Source organism: Antechinus flavipes, chromosome 2, assembly GCF_016432865.1.
Source record: "Antechinus flavipes isolate AdamAnt ecotype Samford, QLD, Australia chromosome 2, AdamAnt_v2, whole genome shotgun sequence".
In the NCBI taxonomy this organism is placed as follows: domain Eukaryota; kingdom Metazoa; phylum Chordata; class Mammalia; order Dasyuromorphia; family Dasyuridae; genus Antechinus; species Antechinus flavipes.
In genome coordinates this window covers 448,520,672-448,540,496 of record NC_067399.1, presented here as the reverse complement: position 1 = coordinate 448,540,496, position 19,825 = coordinate 448,520,672, and the positions used below count along the sequence as shown (strand labels likewise).

The 19,825-nt window shown below is 38.3% G+C and overlaps 1 protein-coding gene across 1 annotated transcript in view; it reads right to left on the bottom strand.

Moving 5' to 3' along the window:
• Positions 1 to 19,825, bottom strand: part of RPN2 (ribophorin II) — a 178,600-nt gene that overhangs the window by 92,739 nt on the left and 66,036 nt on the right. The window lies entirely within an intron of this gene.

The window sequence follows — 19,825 nt, the reverse complement described above, 5'->3', positions numbered from 1 at the left end:
CCCAGTGAGATTTACTAATTGACACAGATAACAGCAAAGCTGGAGTTATGAATAGAAACCCTCAAACTCTAAATCCTAGACCCTTTCCAGTGAACTACACTGTCTGAACCATATCTTATCTTTAAGGTTCCAGCCCCAAAGTCAGTAATATAATTCACCCCTCTAAATCTGGCAAGAACATTGTTGCTTCTATATAAATGATTCAGGATTTTTAGTGATTATGAATGAACTTTTCCCTTCCAGTGGTTTGAATTTTGGGAGATTTTCATTGTAGAAATATTAGACTACAGAATATCCACTTTTGGTCACTTTGGAAAAAAGAGAAAGTTCTTTTGTTTGGCTTGATGGAATGTGAGAGAATTCTTCAGGGACAAGGTCAGCAGTAGCTAGAGAGAAGAAAGATAGCATCTGAAAAGAAGGAGGACATCATCACAAAGTTCAGAATTGCAGCATTTAGCTCTCCAAATGGGTAGCTGTCAAATCCATGGGGGAAGAGGAGAAGGCAGATGGTGAGAGGTCCCACTAACGGGAAGGATTAGAGAACTAGACTTTTGTATTTTTGTGATTCATCCTGGAAGGGAACCAGTATTTATTAAGTATGAGGCAGTAGGCTAAATGCTTTGCAAATATTAACTGATTTGATCTTCACAATAACCCTGGAAAGTGATATTATCCCCATATTACAGAAGAAATTGAATCAGACAGATTAAGTGACTTGTCCCCATCATGAAGAAATTTAAGGTGAAGAAACAATTGAGTTTAGTTAACAACCTAGTTAACAACAACAATTATTTAAATAGCGGGGTACCATATTGCCATTATTCCCCGTCTCTTTCCTAATTCAGATGAGTGGCTCCTGGCCTAGCCCCTATTCTCTGTTCCAGTAGAGTCTCCCTAGAAGTAGTCCCATTGTGTTCCATGGTCTCTTTCTATAGGACCATTAATTCACTTTTTTTTTCTCACCAGGGGTCCTTAACCTTTCATGGATTCCTTTAGCAAGTGTACATTTGGCATTTGAACAATGTGGCCAGCCCAATGGAGTTGTGCTCTCTGCTGTGGAGTTGGAATGCTTGGCAGTTTAGTTCCAGAAAGGACCTCAGTATCTGGTATCTTATCCTGAATTGACTTGAACAGAATTTTCTTACTTTGGCCTTATACTCCCAAAGCGAAATTGATTGTCTTCCCCTCAGAGATCCAGGGGTATTTCTCAAAGTTTAGAATGATTCCCCTCTAAGGTTATCAGCTCAAGCCCCCATTGCCTGTTTCTTGCTTTTCCCTCATTGTTCACAGTCAGTAATTAGCATTCCAATTCCATTTAACCTGTTAACATCAATTAGCTTTGACAAAGATATACAGCAAAGATATATCAAGTTATTTTTTTTCTCAGTTCCTACTCACATTCTCCCATGTATTTCCTCAAAGTCTTAACACAGTTTCTGTGCAGAACAGCCCTACCCATTCATGTTCAAATGTAGCATCCTGCTTGATGAGTAAGGGGTTTTACTACCCCTGGCTTAGGGGCCAGATGAGGCAGCTAGTAGGCCTGGAATCACAAAGACCTGAATTCAAACCCTGTCTTAGACACTGGTTGTGTGACTCTGGGTAAATTTGCCTCAATTTACTCATCTGTAAAGTGAGGATAATAACAGCACCTACCTCCCAGGATTGTGTGAAGGTCAAATGAGATAAGGGTCTTAGACTGGTATATATAAGCTCTATATAAATATTAGCCATTATTCTTATTTCTTCAAGGTGTTAACAATGAATTGTCTAATCACAAAAATCAGCATAAATTCTACTCCTAAATCTTCTTCCTGATGGTTCAGTCTCTTGAGCTTTCAAAGCTTACAAAGTTATTGCTATCTCCTCCCCTAAAACAAGAACCAATAAGTGCAAAATGATAAAGAACAGAAGTCACATTCTGACCTCTGGGGAGGAGGACCCAAGGCTCTCCTTTCATGCAACCACCTCTCTGAAAGAAAGCCAGGAAGGAAAAGGAGCATCCTGCTGAGCAGGAGCGCCTTCGGAATGCACTCCAGGTCTGTCCTCAAGGCCAATCAGAAAGATTCCTCTTTATCCCAAACAAAACCAGCCTTTAGAATGTCTGTGCCGGCTCCGAGTGGAGAAACAAGGCACTCCCATCACCCACCATTGGTGGCTCTCCAGCTGCTTCCAAGGGACACAAGGGATATCACTTCTGAGCCACTTCTCCCATTACACCCATAGAGATGGGCATGGTGTTTTCCCTTTTAGGATGTGAACTACTTGAGGGCGATTTCCCTTTTGTCTTGAATCCCCAGAAACTAGCTCAAGTAGACACTTAATATATGCTTGTTGATTGCTTAAATGACTGATTTACTCCCCAGTGTCCACTATGAACCAATCCACATTACTCTCAGACAAAGGCCTTCCTCCCTTAGAGCTGTGGCCATTGTTTCTGACATTCTAAAAACCGGGTTGATGGAGATGAAAGGAGCTTTTTACAAAGCAGTGTTTAAATCCCCAAAGCAGAGAGCCTTCTTTCTAATCAGACTTTCTCCCTTTCCTTTCTCTCCTCCTTCTCTCCCTCACCCCTTATTCCCACTACATTTAGACTAATTCTAATTGAATCAGTTGCCTCTAGGTTTGGAAAATTTGCAACACAAATGTGAAATTTGTGTCTCTGAGGCTAAATGTCATCCACCCTTGGGGACATTTAAAAATATATTTTTCCCTGGAGCTCTTTTCTTTCAGCAGTTTCAAGCCAATAGGGATGTCTTTCTACTTAGGCCAGAGAGCCGGCTAATTAGAGCTGTATATCCTTAGGCACAGGAGGAAAACTGGATGTCTCTCCATAACTAATGAAGGATGTTCCCAGCCCCCTTATCTACTGCTACCATTTTAGTTCAGACCTTCATTACCATTACCATTAATAAGAGCTAACATTTATTTAGGCCTTAAGATAAAGCCCCTGTAGGGGCTTTATCTACATTAACTCATTTGATCTCAACAATAATTCTATGAGTCAAATACCACAGGTGTTATTCCCCCCCCCCCCATACTTTTCAGATGGGAAACTGAGGCTCAGAAAGGTTAAATGACTTGCTTGAACCCCCACCTTAAGTATCATACATGTGATCCAAACCCAGGTTCATAATGGTACCAATGCTCTCTCTGCTACAACACATGGTCTTGTTATTGTAATAAACACCTAAAAAGTTTCCCTCTTCCACTTCATCCTCCCCCAATCCATGCTTTCAGTACAGTAAATCCAATCACATTAATCCTTAGCTCAAAATCCTATTATCTACTAAATAAAATACTAATTCTAGGTTGTTCACTACATGCCCTTTCTGGCTTTATCTCATCCCCTCCATATATTCTGCATTCCAGTCATAGTGGACCACTTAAACCATCCTTGCTACCTGCTCCCACACTTTGCCACTTTTGTATCTTTTCTAAAATGATTCCCTGTGATTGAATTGCCCTAGCCTTCTGCTCTTGCTAGTTGAATTCCTAACCATCCTTTAAAGTCTGACATAAATAAATGTCCTTTTCTCCAGGAAGCCTTCTCTGATACCCCTGAGATCAGAGGGGCCTTTGATGGATCAGTAATGACCTTTCCCCAACTCTCCCAGTCCCAGGAATTCATTTAAATCTCAGGTTGCACCTCTCTTGTATGCTACCTATTCATATGGTACAGTACTAGGATAGCAAGTTTTAATTCCTTTCTACCAACCAAAGAAACTTTATGGGCTGCAAGACATCATGGCAATGAAACTCAAGATAAATAACCTAGATTTGAATACCACCACTTGAACTTGAACTTGAACCAATCATGTAACTTTTCTAAGCCTCAATTTCCCTTAATAGTATACCTGGAATAATCCTCTCTTGCTCTTTCTTTTTCACAAAATATGAGGATCAAATGAAATGAAGTCTATGAAAGTGTTTTCCAAAACAAGTTCACACCAAACAATCAAAAGTATCTACATAATATTTAGGATGCAGGATGCTGTCCTCAGTGCTGTAGATATAAAAATAAACAATTATAGGGTCTCTGTCCTCAACAAAGTTATAATTTATTCAAGGAGATTTCATATGCACAAATTAGCCTGACATATTATAGAAGAATGAAGAAGAGATTCAGGCAGAATAATTGTGCTTATGCAACACATTAATAATTATCCTGGGTCTTTTCTGTTATGGATCAAATGAGAGTTCTGAATTAAATGATTTCTATGTCCTTCCAGAGTCAAAAATAGCTTAAGTTTGTATAGCTCTTTAAGTTGTTGTGGGAAAATATATGAAATATTTTCCCCCACAGCAACTTCAAATGTAGACTATATAATGATTATGACTCTCATTTCATTTATCTATAATGTGTTTGTTCATTCATTCGCTCATATATCTGTATATTCATCTATCTATCATTTACCTATTTCTTTATTGGCTTGGACGTGTGATTTGATCCACACAGGAATCCCTCTGTAAAGAATCGCTCTCTCTAACTACTTCGCAACAAATTCTTTAGAGAATTGCCTGGGGTTATTGAGAAGCAAAAGATGACATGGCCAGTATGACCAGAGATCTTGACTGAGGACAGCCTTCTAACCATAGTCCCATACTGTCTCCTTATTTTATCTATGAGGAAACAGAAGCTTTGAGAAGTTAAATTACATAGCTAATAACTGTCTGAGGCAGGATTTAACCTGATTTGTAGTCTAGACTCTATCCACTATATCACACAATGTCTTGAAGTAAATGTTCTTTAAATATATTTTTAATGCTTATCAGACTTTCTAAGTCAGACCCTAACTATCTAATACACAGAAGGCCTATAACCCATATTTATCTAACCAAATTAGACTTTCTAGTCCAATTATCTAACCCATATATGTCTAAATATATGTATCTGCAGACATACATTTATATATACATACATATACACACATATTTGTATATATGTGTGTGTGTATGTATGTATTTGGGTAACTCCTCAGTGCCAGCTAAGTATATTGATTTACTTCTATCAAACAAGCCTTTTTATTCAAATCTATATATTTCATCAGGATACTTTCTTACCTGTGGGTTAATGAAATGTAAAACTAAAACAAAACAGTGAGGCTCCCAAGATTTTGCAATTTTTTTCTTTCATTACAATATCATTCTAAGTATTTGGTTTCCTTGACCATAGGAAGCTCATGCTTATAAAGTTCTAACTCAGGAATTAAACTGTATCCATAGTAGGTACAAATCATAGTTGGCATTTATAGTTAAAAGACTTATTTATATTTAATGTTAGGAGGTGCCTTAAAAGTCATTTAGTCCAGAGAAACAGAAAAATCTTGTTAATTATGTATCAAAGAAACTAGTTATATTTTAAAATTTAATGAATCGATGATTTCAAGGATATAGGCAAATTCTATTGCAACCTAGATCAAAGATCAAAACTCTTCCATACTTTAACAGACATTTCATTTTTAGTTTCATTCTCTGTTCATTTCTGTAACTGAAAAAAAAAAAAAACCCAACATTCTATAACCAACTTAGTGGTGATAAGTTTTTTCAAATGTAGGTTCATCCTTCAGTGACTGAAATATAGTACATGTCCAGCCAAAGTGAAAGCCTTTTTAAGTTGGGTAGGACCTGTAATAGCTTGAAGTTTACCTTCCATTGATTTGCATAGCTTTTGAGAGCCCCCCAAAACATTTTCATACAAGGATGAGTCTTTTGGAGCAGGACTTCAGTTCTTCGACAGCAAAGACAGGAAAAACATTCCCCACCAAGAAGAGAAAATTTTTCTTTTAACTTTGTCTTGTCTTCACTGAAAAGTTGAAAAAAGAAATTGAAATATTGGAAAGGCTATTTTTATCTCAAAGAAATAAATGCTTGCTGAATCCTGGAATGCAAATATGACATTTACTTCTTATTATTTCTACTGAAATTATTATAATTATTATTGTAATGATATTACTCAAATTAGGATGAATATAATAATAACAAAATTATAATTTGAGAGCTTTATGCACTGTTTACCACCTTAAACATAAAGAGAGAGCAAATGAATTCAGTAAGGTACTTTAAATAGTGAGAAGAGAAGATGGAGAGCCATTACCTTCCCATGTTCCAGTTTGTAAATGGGATGCTAAAAACAGTCCTTGATGGACTTGAGGGTAATTGATTCTCTGACGCTGAAAATGCCCTAGAGCATGTAGGTATAAAAGCTGGCAGGGCTCTGGGCAGCAGTTGGAACACACTATTATCAGGAAGGTGGGGAAAACAGATAGTTGTGCATTCCAGCCCCTGTCTCCTTTCGTTTGGCTCTGAGATTGTGATGGTCTGCTAAAGAACAAAGTGAGAGCTGTGCAGAAGAAGGGAGTGGGGACAGAGACACTGGTGGTGTCAAGAAACAGCAAGGAAGAGAAGTTACCATTTTCAAAAACTCAAAACATCTGAAATCTCAAAGGCAACCTGCAATCCTCTTTACAAAGGGACTGGTGAGTACAACCATGGCCCTGGCTAGGTAAAAATAATTTTCTTTTTGGTCTTTTATACATGCTGCCAAAAAGACTTAAAGGCATTTTGAATCTAGGACAATGTCAATGAATCCCAAGTGGGTCAGACTGCCCCAGCTGTAATGGCATTCATTTCAAATGGCCTCATAAAGAAACTGGAAACTTACTTCCTTTGCCCCAGGAGTATGATGACAGAGCCCTTAGTCTTAGAGTTGGAAGGAACCTTAGGAATCATCTAGTACCATTCCCTGATTTTCCAGGTAAGATTTGACCAGAGAATCTAAATGACTTAACCTGAGTCCTTTGACTCCACTCTTTCCATCATCATTCTTTCTTCTAATACCAGTTCTTTAGGAAAGACTATAAATTTATTAGGTTCCCCCAAAGATTGGATTCTTCTGCTAAAAAGGCCAATTAAAACAACACAGGAAAGAGAAGTAGTATAGTATAGTGAGAAAACCAAGATTCACCTCCTGACTATATATGTGACCTTGAGCAAATCACTTAGTATTCCAGTCTCCTCCTAGTCACCCCATAATTCTCCAAGTATTTTCTGCCTTAGTAGGGGGAGTGCTCTCCCTAGTAGTTTCCAACTAGAAAAATCAATCTGATTAAAAACCAAACAATAGGAGAAGAGCTAAGGGACTTTGTAAATCAGTAGCTTTCACTAATCTGACCAACAACAATTTCCCTTAATTACCTAGAAAATGAACTTCTCTTAAATGTGGCTATTTCATCATTAGTAATTTTAATTGCCTCAATCTTGATGTTAACATTGATTTTATAAGACTAATCAGTATGTATATATTTGCAGGACCTTTGAAGTACAAACCAACTCAGAGACAGAACCAGTCTGTTTTTTTCATCTATAGAATGGGGACAAAAATACTTGGGATCATAAATGTAAAACTGAAAGAGAATTCAGAGATTATGTAGTCAATAGTTTTCTCTTTCTAGTTGAGGAAATTGAGACTTAGGGAAGTGATGGGACCTGCTCAATGCCACATAGGCAAGGGAAGGTAGTGAACATTTGTCAAAGTATGCATCTTCTGCCTTGGAACACATAGGAAATCTGCTTTCTGAGGATTCAAGATCCCCAGTTTCGAAGATGATCCAGGTCCTCTGACTTCATGAGGCTCCTATGAAGGAAGTGCTTGATAAACCTTAAAGAGCTATAGAAATTAGTAGAAATTGGTAGAGTGTTATTGTTACTACTCCTAATATAAGACTTCTCATGTGTTCCAAAACAGTGCTTTGTAGGTCCCACTCTCTGAGAATGTGTTCTGACTGCTTGTCTTCTTCAGGAGACCCATTCTGATGAGAACTAGTCTAGCGAATTCTCTCTGGATTGGTGGAACACTGAGATCTTTTGTGTTGGATTGCTAATTGTTGTAGAATAAGATTCTACTTCTATAAATCCAAAAGATTTTAAATAATTAGAATTACTGAAGAAATACTGAACAAAAAAAATTGATGCTATTCAAGATGATCCTGAAGAGCTGAAGTCCAAGACGTTCTTTTAGAATCTTAAAAGAAAGATTAAATTATGTTTAATCTTACCTTCATCTTGAAAAAATTTATTGAATTCTCAAAAACTCTTGTATAGAATGTTATACACACAATAATTGTTTAATCAGTGTTGGTTGAACGAACTGTGCATTTTCAACTTTTATTATTTATTATTTTCAAAACCCTTGATCTCAAACTATCTCACTCTGAAAGACTGGTGATTTTATATCTTTACCTAATGGAATATATTCACTAAACTGTACGTGGACTCTGAAGGTCCAAGATAGAGAAGAGAATCTAGCATCATTTATGATACTTCAGCTAACCAGAATATTTAATTAACCAAGTGTCCCAACCCCTGAACATTCTTGGAAAACAGGAGTTGGCTGTTTCAAAAGGTACTTCCCCAGTTTCTAGTTCCTAGGATATAGGGGAAACTGGCTCATTTGAGAGGCAGAAGTTCTAAAGATTGCCAAGAATAGAGAAATCCAATTCAGAGTATTGCCTTCTCAAAATGTTTTTAAAAAGCATCATATTCCCAATACAAGATACTTCAGATGATTGGTTTTCTCTTATCTTCTAATTGTTCCAAGATGGCATCTCTTTTAAGTACTTTTACTACCATATAGTTTCTGGCTCCAGAATAAGGACAATAAGTGAGGCTTTGTAAATAACAACCATAATTGCCACAGCAGCCAATGCAGAGTCAAGGTAGACTTTATCTTGGGGCTGTAGCAGCACGAGATGCCAGAACATTGGGTTGTGCTGGGGGAACTGGGAACCTTTAAAACTGGGAGTCTTGAATCTTCAGGATGCAGAAGGTTTCCTATATAATTCTTCCAAGGCAGAAGACACACGATTTGACAAATAAAGTTAAAGACAGAAGAGCCCACTATTTCCACGCAATTCCCTGAGTGGATTCATTCCCATTGTACCATGGCAAAATCAAAGTATGTGAAAGGCATGGAAGTTTCCTCCCCATCCCACCCCATACTCCCCCCAAACCCACTGGATTTTCAAATATAGAATGTCTCAAAAAGTATGGCACAAGTTTGGTGCACTCTGGCTCCCTGCCACATCCCAAACTTTTTTTTTTTTTTTTTTTGCCTTGATGTCTTTTGGGTATATGTATGTTAAAAGCAGAAAGTATCTTTCTTTAGCATGGGGTATGACATATGTACAAGCAGGACAAGGAGAGGTTTTGCTTTGTTTTGTTGACTGGAGGTTTTTCAATTAATAATGGATTCCTGAAGAAGAGGTAATTCATAAGGCAGAAACTAATTCATCAAAGATTATGCTTCAGGAAGCAGATGAGGAACTGGGAGATACCAAATCTTTGAATCCTTGATAAAAAAAAAAAAAACCACTTTCATATTCATTGCCTCAGTTTCTCAATCTGCAAGATGTAGAACATTAGACTGGGAGTCAGAAAACCTGGGTCCTAATCCTGGTCTTGCCACTAACTAAGACCTTCCTGCCTCTGATTTCTGATTTACTTCTTCATAAAATGAGAAGATTGAACTAGAAGATCTATAAATTTTGAAGTCCCTTCTAAGCTTTGAAACTACACTCCTATGATCCTTCCAGCTCTGACATTCTAATGTTCTAGATTAGATTCTGATTTCCAGAATTCTTTTCAGCTCTAACATTCTGTTTTAAGCTCTCAGTGCTATTTTATGACTCTTCAACATTTCGCTTAACCCTGATTGCACCATAGACAATAAGAAATAAAATATGTGAAGAAGGGAGCCGGGTATTCTTTCTCCTTTCTCCAATGGTGGCATAAAGAAACTGCAGTATTTTGTTCTCAGAATATTATTATAAAAAGGTTAATAGTGTACCTTTAATATCTGTTACCTTCACCCTACAAAGTTCTTTTATATATCTGTCACCTATAATTTTAAGACTTTTTGAACCCATTATTATTTTATATATTTATATATAATTTATATACTCCAAAAGTTTTCTCTTTAAAGCCTGATTTTATACTGTCTTATTTTGAAACATTCTGGTGACTTTATATCTTTACTTACACTTCATACCTTTAAAGCTATTAAAGCTTAAAACTAAAGTAAAACTTTGGGACATCTCAGATTTTAAATTTTATTTGTCTAAAAACCAACTCCTTCAAGCTTCATGGGTAAGTGGGTAATAAGTTCTCCTAGCTTGAGCTAATAAGTCTATGTTCTTCCCAAATATATCCTTCAGGATTTTTCAAGGTATAGCCATGTCTCCGTCTACCCATCTGCACGACCTGGTCTAATCTTTCCAGACTATAGAAGTCTTATCTTTTCATTGTATCCTCAGATAGATGTCCTTCATCCTCCAGATCATTAAAATGCAATTCAACAATCCTTTATTAATTGCTTATTATGTACAAGGAATTCTGTGTTCAGTACTGGGAGAGATCTAAAAACAAACAATATCTGGTACCTGTCCTTAAGAGTGTTTGTGTTCTAGTAGCAGAGATATAGTACAAATAGCAAAAATACAAAAGAATCATAATAAATATAACAAAAAATATAAAGAGTTCTTTGAAAAGTTGAAAATATTTCCAAATGTGAAAGTAGGGTATGCTACTTTCTGCTATGTCTGGAAAAATTCAAAGATTTCGAAGAAGGAAAATTTCAAAAGGAGGATTTAGATGGAGGGGGACATTTTAGTCATAGGAAATGGTATCCTAAACAAAGTAATGGGAAATTGCACGTGTGTGGGAATGGGAAGAGAGGTGAATAGTCCAGTTTGGCAGAAACTCCAAGTCCATTAGTGAGGAGGGTGATGAGATAAGGTGCAAAAGGTAGGGTGAAAGCCAGGAGCTGACACTATCGACAATGGCCAGTCTCAGTGAACTCATACAGAAAATCTTTAGTCTAATTCCTCTCCAGAGGAAGGGAGGCAAATTGGCTAAGGCCGGATAATTCCCCTGATGACTGTTGTTTCCCTAATTATAGGCTGCGTTTTTCTATGTTGTGGTATAGTCGTCACCCAGCAGGTACCACATAGTGTCAATGGAACTACATTAAGGGTAATTATAGAATCTATTGAATCATTCTGCCAGGCTAGCTCCAAATGGCAGACTTCTAGAGAGAAACTTCCCTCCTCCCCTCTCCATTTCCCCCACAGAAGATGGACAGGACAATTCGCCTCCTCTCTCCGTGGAACAGACCAGCTGCACACGCAATTGGATAAAATAGTTGCCTGTGCCTTTAGGGGAACTGGAAGGACCCCACTGTCTCCCCAAAAGCCTTGCTCACCACAGATCGTGTCTGAAATTCTGCCATTTGAGAGTCATTCCTTTGTCTCTCTCAGAGTCCCCAGCGGGCAGCCACACTTGAAGCATTAGCCTTGGAGGGGATTAGTTGGACGGAGCTTTTCAGGATCATCATATCTTGTTGTGAGAGCAAGACTCTACAGGAATGTAACAGAGCAGGTTTTGACCAGCATTGCCTCAGAGGATAGAACTGAGATCAATGGCCAAAAGTCATAGGGAGTTATATATAGATATACAGAGGAGCTTAAACTAAGGAAGGCCATTTTTCTATTAGTCAAGGTTATTGGAGTTGGCTTCCTTGTGGGAAAATGAGCTCCCCATCAGTGGAGGTATTCAAGCAGCCCTTCCCTGCCTTTGAGAACAGGTGGTCGGCATGTCTGTAAAATGTTTCTCCCCCCCCCCCCCCCCCAGCATCCTTATCTTCCCTCCAGGTTCACCTTAGATTGGTGACCTGTCCTGAGAATTCTGTCCCCAACTTTCGTGCTGACATCTCAATTGATATTTGTTTCCACCCTTTAGAATATAAATTCCTTAAGGGCAGAAACTTTCATTTTTTTTCCTTTTTTGTCCCCAGTATCTAGCAAAGTCTTGCCCATTTTTTCTAGGAGGACCTGAGATTTCACTGCTACAGGAAGCTCTCAGTGAGGAACTTTCTCTGCTCGTGCAGATCAGCTTCTCTCTGAAACAGTCTTGCTGGGGGACTGAAAGGTGGTGACTGACACAGTCACAGGACCAGTATGTGTCTCAGGCAGGTTCGGAACCAGAACTTCCTGACCTTAAGACCAGCTTCTGTAACCATTATGGCAAGCTGTCTTATCCACAGTAGGCACTTAGTAATAGATATTTACTGGATCGAATCATCAAGGATATCGTAGAGTGAATTTCTTTAATGTGTAGGAAGCTGAATTGGATAACCTTCAAAGTTGTAGTTCCAAGATTCTGTGAGGGGCCTGAGGAACTAGAATAGATGGGAGTGGAGTGGGAGAAGGTTTAGGGGCACAGAGAATGAAAAGCAGTTGGGAGGACATCAAAGACAAACTTTAATTCTGGGCTTTTACGCCTTAATATGAAAACCACCTTCAGAGAAGAAAAACTGCTTTGTAGGGTGGGGCAACTAGAACATTGCCCCAGGGCACCAAAATTAGAGTGTTCTGACTTTATGTAATCTTCATCAGCTAGGAACAATAAAATTTAGCACCCAGTTAGTAAGGGTTAGTTAGTAACTAAAAGGGACTTTAGAGGTCATCTACTTCAAATCCTTCATTTTACAGACCAAGAAAACTGACCTTCTAACACTGACTCTAGTGCTACAAAAACCATACTGATCTTTGCTCAGCAATAGAATAGTGAGAGGCAGAATTCTTGCTGCTTTAGAAATCGAGATGATTATGTTCAGATCTTTTTGCTTCCCACTTGTCACCTTCTCTCTTTTAAAGCTATGAGGTAAATGAATTTTAAAAAAACAACCAGGAAGCGACTACTAAGCCATTTTATTAGGTACTATAGATATTAATACAAAAGTGACACTTCCCTGATCTTAAAGACCTCATATTCTAATAGGGAAGAAAACACATGGAAGAAAGCGGTAGCCAGGATAAAGAGTCTTGGTATGGAGAAATCCTAAATGGCAAGATTCCTAAATAAGCCCTTGATCCCTGGTAGATGGCTACATGAGGGGTGAAACATAGTTTGGGTTCAGAAAGAAAGATTAGTTGAAGCCAATCCATAAATAAGGACAGTTCTATCCCTAGAGCTGAGGAGATTAACTCCACCAGGGAGAAGGGATGCAGTCTCTGCAGATATGATTGAGAAGGTTCCAGGTATAGAGAAGGAAGGCAGATGGCAAGATGCTTGGGCAGGCCCTGTCCATGGGCAGATGGGTGGCAGGTTGGATGGACTGAGGTGTGACAGACTGAATTTCTCCAGGGCAGAGAATGTTATCAGGTCATCCCTTAGATTCTGGATGGCATAGAGCCTAAATATCAGAAAACATTTGTTGTTCCTGCTGCCTGTGTCCAAACTATGGCTTGTTTTCTTTTCAGGGATCTCCTGGAGTGTAAAGCATGCTGACCAGGGTGGGACTGCTTATGGTTCTTCATCTCATCACTTGCTCCCACTGCTCCCCCCTCTACCCAGCGCTCAGGTAAGCCTTATCCTTTTGCCCCTCCTCCCCACTTCCCCAGTAGTGCCTTTCCTTTTTTGGGGGTCAGCCTCTCAGAAGCTCCTGTGGCAATGTTAAGAGACTCAGTGAAGAAGGGACTCAAACCCAACTAACAAAACCAAACCAGCTACCCTCATCTATATCTGAACTTGGTTCTTACATCAAGGTATTGGACACCTAGAATAAATTTTATCTCAGATGCCCTTTTTTGTGCTGGACTCTTGAAACACCGGGCAAGGTAGGATCATAGAAAGAGGACAAGATTTGGCTCCAGAAGAAGAACAGATCTCTTGTAGTACAAAGGAGACAAGTGGGCTGGTAAGAGACAAAGAGCTTTGACTCTGTTCTTAGAGGACTTGGGTTCAAAGTCCAGCTCCACAACTTATTACCTATGTAGATTTGAATGAATCATTTAATTCCTCTGTGTCTCAGTTTGGAAAGGTTTATAGATCTAGAGCTGGATTTTACAAGTGAGGAAATCGAGGTCCCCAAAAATCAACCAATTTGCCCAAGATCACACAGATAGCAAGAAAAGATAGGTTTTTGAACCTAGGCTCCAAATGGAAATTGTTAACTTTTCCCATAAATCCTCCCCTTTTCTTAACTTCCTTATTTTTTATATGGTTTTAAAAGGTTTATTGCAAACCTCCACAGAAACAACAAAAAAAAATTTTTCTTTGTATGGTTAGATGAACAAGTCCTATAAATCGTATAAAGAATTTCAAACCCAGTTACTCTAAGCACTATGTTGAAATACTGTATTTTGGAACATTCTGGTCTCAGATATGCTGCACTGAATATCCCAGATTGGCTTTTAAAACATCTCTTACACACAAAAACAAATCTGGGCATTCTATGGACCCTTGAATTACCCAAGAATATAAACAAATATAAAAACCTGTGATAGAAAAATATATATTTCATGTGAAACTTACACATTAGTCCCTTTGTTTTTAGTGATTTTAAAATTTTATTTATTTTTAATATTTATTTCCAAAACCAAATTTTCTCCTTCCTTTAACCCTTTGAGAAGGCAAGAAATATGATATCAATAATACATAGGAAATTCATGTAAAACACATTTCTTCATTAGCCATATTGTGAAAGAAAAAAAAAAAGAAAGTGAAAGAAAATATATTCCAGTTTGCACTGAGTTCATCAGTTCTCTCTTTAGATATGGATAGCATTTTTTATCATGAGTCCTTTGGAGTTGTGGTGAATTATTGCACTGATCAGAGTAGCTAAATCTTTTGCAGTTGATTATTATTATGATGCTGCTGTTATTGTGTACAATCTTCTCTTAGTTCTGCTCTTTTTACTTTGCAAAAACTTATACGTCTTCCTCCTTTTTTCTAAAAACAATCTTTTTTATCATTTCTTATAGCACAATAGTATTCTATCACAATCATATACCATGACTTGTTCACTCATTTTTCAGTTGATGGGTATCCCCTCAATTTCCAATTCTTGGTCACTATAAAAAGAGCTGTTACAAATACTTTTGTACATAGAAGTCCTTTTCCTTTTCCTTCAATCTCTTTGGGGTGCATATGTAGTAGTGGTATTGTTGGATCAAAGAGTGTACACAGTTTTTTATAGTCCTTTGGATGGAATTCCAAGTTGTTCTCTAGAATAGTTGGAACAGTTCATAACTCCCCCAACATTGATGAGTATGCTTATTTTTCTACAAACTTTCAGAATTTGTCTTTTTCCTTTTCTGTCATGTTAACCAACTTGATAGGTGTGAGATGGATACCTCAGAGTTGTTTTAATTTGCATTTTTCTAATAATTAGCGGTTATTTAGGGAGCTTAGGGAGTTAAATTTCTTTTTCTGAGATTGGGTTATTTAAATATTTTATTTTTTTCTTCTATTAATCTGAGTAATTTATGTTTTTGTAAATGTTCATCCATGTTTTATTGGGCTTATAGCTGGGCAAAATTAATTAATCTTGTTAATTACAAACTAATACCAAGAATAGGTCTTAGGATAAGGTTCATGAGAAGAAGTCTATACAAATAGAAGTGGGGAGGGCATCAAAGTTCAACTTTACTGTTCTTTTATGATTTTTCTGAAGGATGATCCTATACTTTTTTAGATGCTTTAAAAAAAAAAAAAAAGTATCATGGTACAGTAGGAAAAAATAGCCAGGAGACCCAGGTTCTCTTGTTGGTTTGGCCCTTTGCTACCTGCTACGTGACTTAAAAGACTAGGACTCAGTCTCTGCCTCATGTAAAATGCAGGTGATACTATCTTCCCTCATTGCTTCATGAGATTTTTATAAGGATCAAAAAGCACCAGGTTGATCGATCAGAAGACCCGGTTTGAATCCCAATTCACTACTTGCTACCTGTGAGACTTGGAACAAATTCTATAATCTTTTAAAGTGGATGTCAGTTTTCTCATCTCTAAAATAAGAGATTTGGATTAGATGATCTCCAAGGTCTCGTTTAACTCGAAATCCTACAAATGAGATTATAAATGGGAATATATAAAATTATTATGCATTGCTGTTACTACTCCTAGCCCTGAGCCTTCTCTTATCGCGTTGACAAATTTCTGCTCTGCCAGCTCAGACCTGAGACCCGCTGCCTCTTCAGTACTAAGACCCCCTGACCCCCCAGGGACAGCCACAGACATTCTGCCCGTTTCTGCCCATGCAAATAGCCTCTGGAAGGACAGCCCCAGCTGTCAGGGGTTCTGATCATGGCTCTAGAGCTCATAATAAGGAGAAGGAATGCTAGATGGGGAAGCAATCTAACTTTTCAGATTACTTGTGAAAGTTCCTTAAGGGCCCTGCTTCCTCACCTGAAAGTGAGAGAGTTGGACGGAATGACTTCCTTGGCTCCCCCTGGCCCTAAGTCCACGATGCTCTGAAGCAGGAACAGGGAGTTAGCCAGTGTGGGGATCCAGGCTTCGGGCACCAGATGCACTTTCTCTTCCAGATACCATCCACTGCCTGCCTCAGGGAAGGAGATGAGCTTTCAGTTCAGAGGAAGCAGCCCAGTCCAGAGCCACAATCTCTCCACGGAAGAACAGGAGGAAGGCATCCTGATGGACTCTGCGGAGAAAAGGTGAACGTGGGTCCTTCTGCCCTGATCCCCTGCCTGCTAACGGCCCCTGTCCTCTGACTCTGGGCTCTTCTGTTATAGGATGCAACGCCACGCAGATGCCATCTTTACCAATAGCTACAGGAAAGTCTTGGCTCAGATCTCAGCAAGGAAACTTTTACAAACTGTTATGGGCAAGCGACTGAGGTAAGCAAGTCTCCTGGGTGAGGCTGATGTCTTTATAGAAGAGCCCAGAGTCTGCCATTTCATTTTAAAATTCAATTTTATTTTATTTTCAGCTCTGAATTCTCTCTTTCCAATTTCCCCTCACTCCTGACAACCCATTACAAATGTATGTAGCCAAGTAAAACCATTTCCTACATTAGCTATAACCAAATAAATTAGGTCTCAGCTGGCCCTCTGAGTACCTCTCCTCTCAATTTGGGGTGGGTGGCGTGTTTCGCAGAGTTCTTCGGAATCATGGTTGGTCCTTGTGTGGACCAGCGTTCTTAAGAGTTTCCAAGTTGTTAACCTGTATAATGTTGTTATTATTTTAATTATTCTCCTGGGACCACCACTTTAAATGTAGTGTTGATGTAGTTTGTTGTAGTTGTTCAGTCATTTTTAGTCATATTTGACTATTTGTGACCCCATTTGGGATCATCTTGGCAAAGATACGGAGGTGATTTTGGTCTAATTTAGGCATCTTCCTATTACCCTGGGACATCAGGGGCCATTCATCTGTTCTCTTTTCCTAATATGCTTCTCTAAGGACTCTGGAATCAAGCCTTCCATTATCTTTTTTTTTTTTTTTTTCCATTTTTTTGAATTCATTTTATTCTTGATTTTTCATGGAGTCTTTAGGTTCTACTTAGCCAACTTTAATTTTTTTATTAACATATTAAGTAAATTAAGAATTTTGTAAGTAACATTAATTGGAATATATAGATAAGTGAAATGAATGAATAAAAAATTATTCATTAGGCACTTACTAAATGCCAAGAACTATGCTAAACACCAGAGATAAAAAACAAGTGAAGATAGTCCATGCCCTTCAAAAGCTTATTTTTTAAACTAAAGCTTTTTATTTTCAAAATATATAATAGATAATTTTCAACATTCATCTTTACAAAACCTTGTGTTCTTAATTTTCTCCTCCTCCCCACTATTCCCTCCCCTAGATGTCAAGCAATCCAATATATGTTAAACATGTGCAATTCTTCTATACATATTTCCACAATTATCATATTGCACAAGAAATAACAAATCAAAAAGGAAAAAAAATAAGAAAATAAAATGCAAGTAAACAACAATAAAAATAAATATTGTGATCCACACTCAGTTCCCACAGTTCTATCCCTGGGTGTAGATGGCTCTCTTCATCACAAGATTATTGGAACTGGCCTGAATCATCTCATTGTTGATGAGAGCCACGTTTATCAGAAATGATTATTGTATAATCTTGCTGTTGCCATGTATATTGATCTCTTGGTTCTGCCAAGAGCCAACATTTTAATAGGAAAAGACAATATATAGAGAGGAGAGTAGTGTGAAGAGGAATATTTTGGTTTGGAAAATTTGAGCCATCAAAATTAGAGCCATCAGAGAGTAGATTGACACATGCTTTCCAGTAGCAGGGTCAGAATTGATTTGACTATGGTGTTAGAAATACAAAGCTGAGTTGGGGGGAAGTAAATGGAGGGTATTATAGGGTAGACCTGACTCAACTCTGTCTAGTGGTTCAAGTTCCGGATTGGAATAAAATGAGATACTCTTCATTCACCTCACAATTAACAAAAAAGAAGCTTACTTAGCCATAATACAGAAAGGATTCTCGCCATATGGAAAGACATCTGTTCAGCAGATGTGTTGGGTTATATGGGTGTGGTGACTCACACTGCAATGAGACCACTCAGGTCTGAACACTGACTTCTTGTGAGCCATCTCTTTTAAATTCTAGGCTTTGGGGATGTCACACTGTTGTGACAAACCTTAGCCCCCCTGGACTTTCTCAGGAAAAGTTCTCTTGCCTTGCAAGGAAAAAATAAAACAAACTATCCTAGTCATGCATGGCAAAAACTTAGTATTAGGGATTCTTAAGCTTTTTTTTTTTTAAATATTTTGATAATTATATTATTTTACTATGTAATTGTTTTTGATATATTTATTTATCCAGTCTTTCTTTGGATGCAGATAAGCCTTTCTTCACATTCTTTATAGTTAATTTGGTTATGATAATAGTCAAAATGACTTATTTACTCAAAGTCATTCTTAGAACAATATTGCTTTTATTATTCACAATGTTCTCTTGCTTCTGCACATTGGACTTTTTATTATTTCATGGCTGGAACAGTTTGCCTGATAGAGTGATCACACATAAGGACTTACCATTTAGGGCCTTAGGGCTCTCCCTGTGGCCATTTCAGAATTGAAAAAATATAGAAAATAGAAGGCCTGCTTGGCAGAGCTTTGCTTAGAATGTAGGCTTTTTGAGAGAGGGACTATCTTCACTTTTTATATCTCCAGTGTTTAGCATGCTTGTTAACATATGATAAATGCATAATAAATACTTTCATTCATTTAATTTTGTTTTGCTTTAATTTTTGTTTAATTTTTTGTATATTGCAATTAATGTTATTTATAAAACTCTCAACTTACTGGTGTTAAAATTGTTCCCCTGACAACTAAATTGTAAGCTTTTTCCAAGCAGGGCCTATGTTTTGCACATCTTTTTTTAGCTCCAAAATGCCTTCCCTGGGAGCTTTGAGATCCTCATTAGTGAGTCCTTGCGTGTGGCCATTATACCAGACTGGCCCTCTAATCACGGTTCATTTTCCTCCTTGCTGTGTCCTTCTGGGCCTCATCTCTGATTTGGTGGTACATCCTCAGGGAGAAGAAGATAGGAGAGTAAAAGGTGATAGGTCAGGAAGGGAGAGAAATGGTTAGGAAAGACCTTCTGGAGGAGATGGGCCAAGTTCTTAGAGCACAGCTTAGGGCCCACCCAGCCAGCACCGGGCCAAATAGAGAAGACAATCCTCTGATCGGGTTCTTGGTTCCAACACAGGCTGTATCCCTGGAAGCATGGGTCAGATCTGCCCTTGATCCAAACCTGAGTGACAGGGATTTTCCCCTTGACCTGTTTCTGCATGTTTTGTGGAAGGGCTGATGTTCCCAGTCTGCCAGAAGTGTTGGAAAACCATGAGAAGACAGCAACTCCCAAAGGAGGGAATGTGGTGCAGAGGAAAGAGCCCAGCTCCAAAGCAGGGGCCAAGGCTCGTAGCAGGGGCCTGAGGCACGAAGCTGGGGGCCTGAAGCTCCAAAGCAGGGGCCTGAGTCTC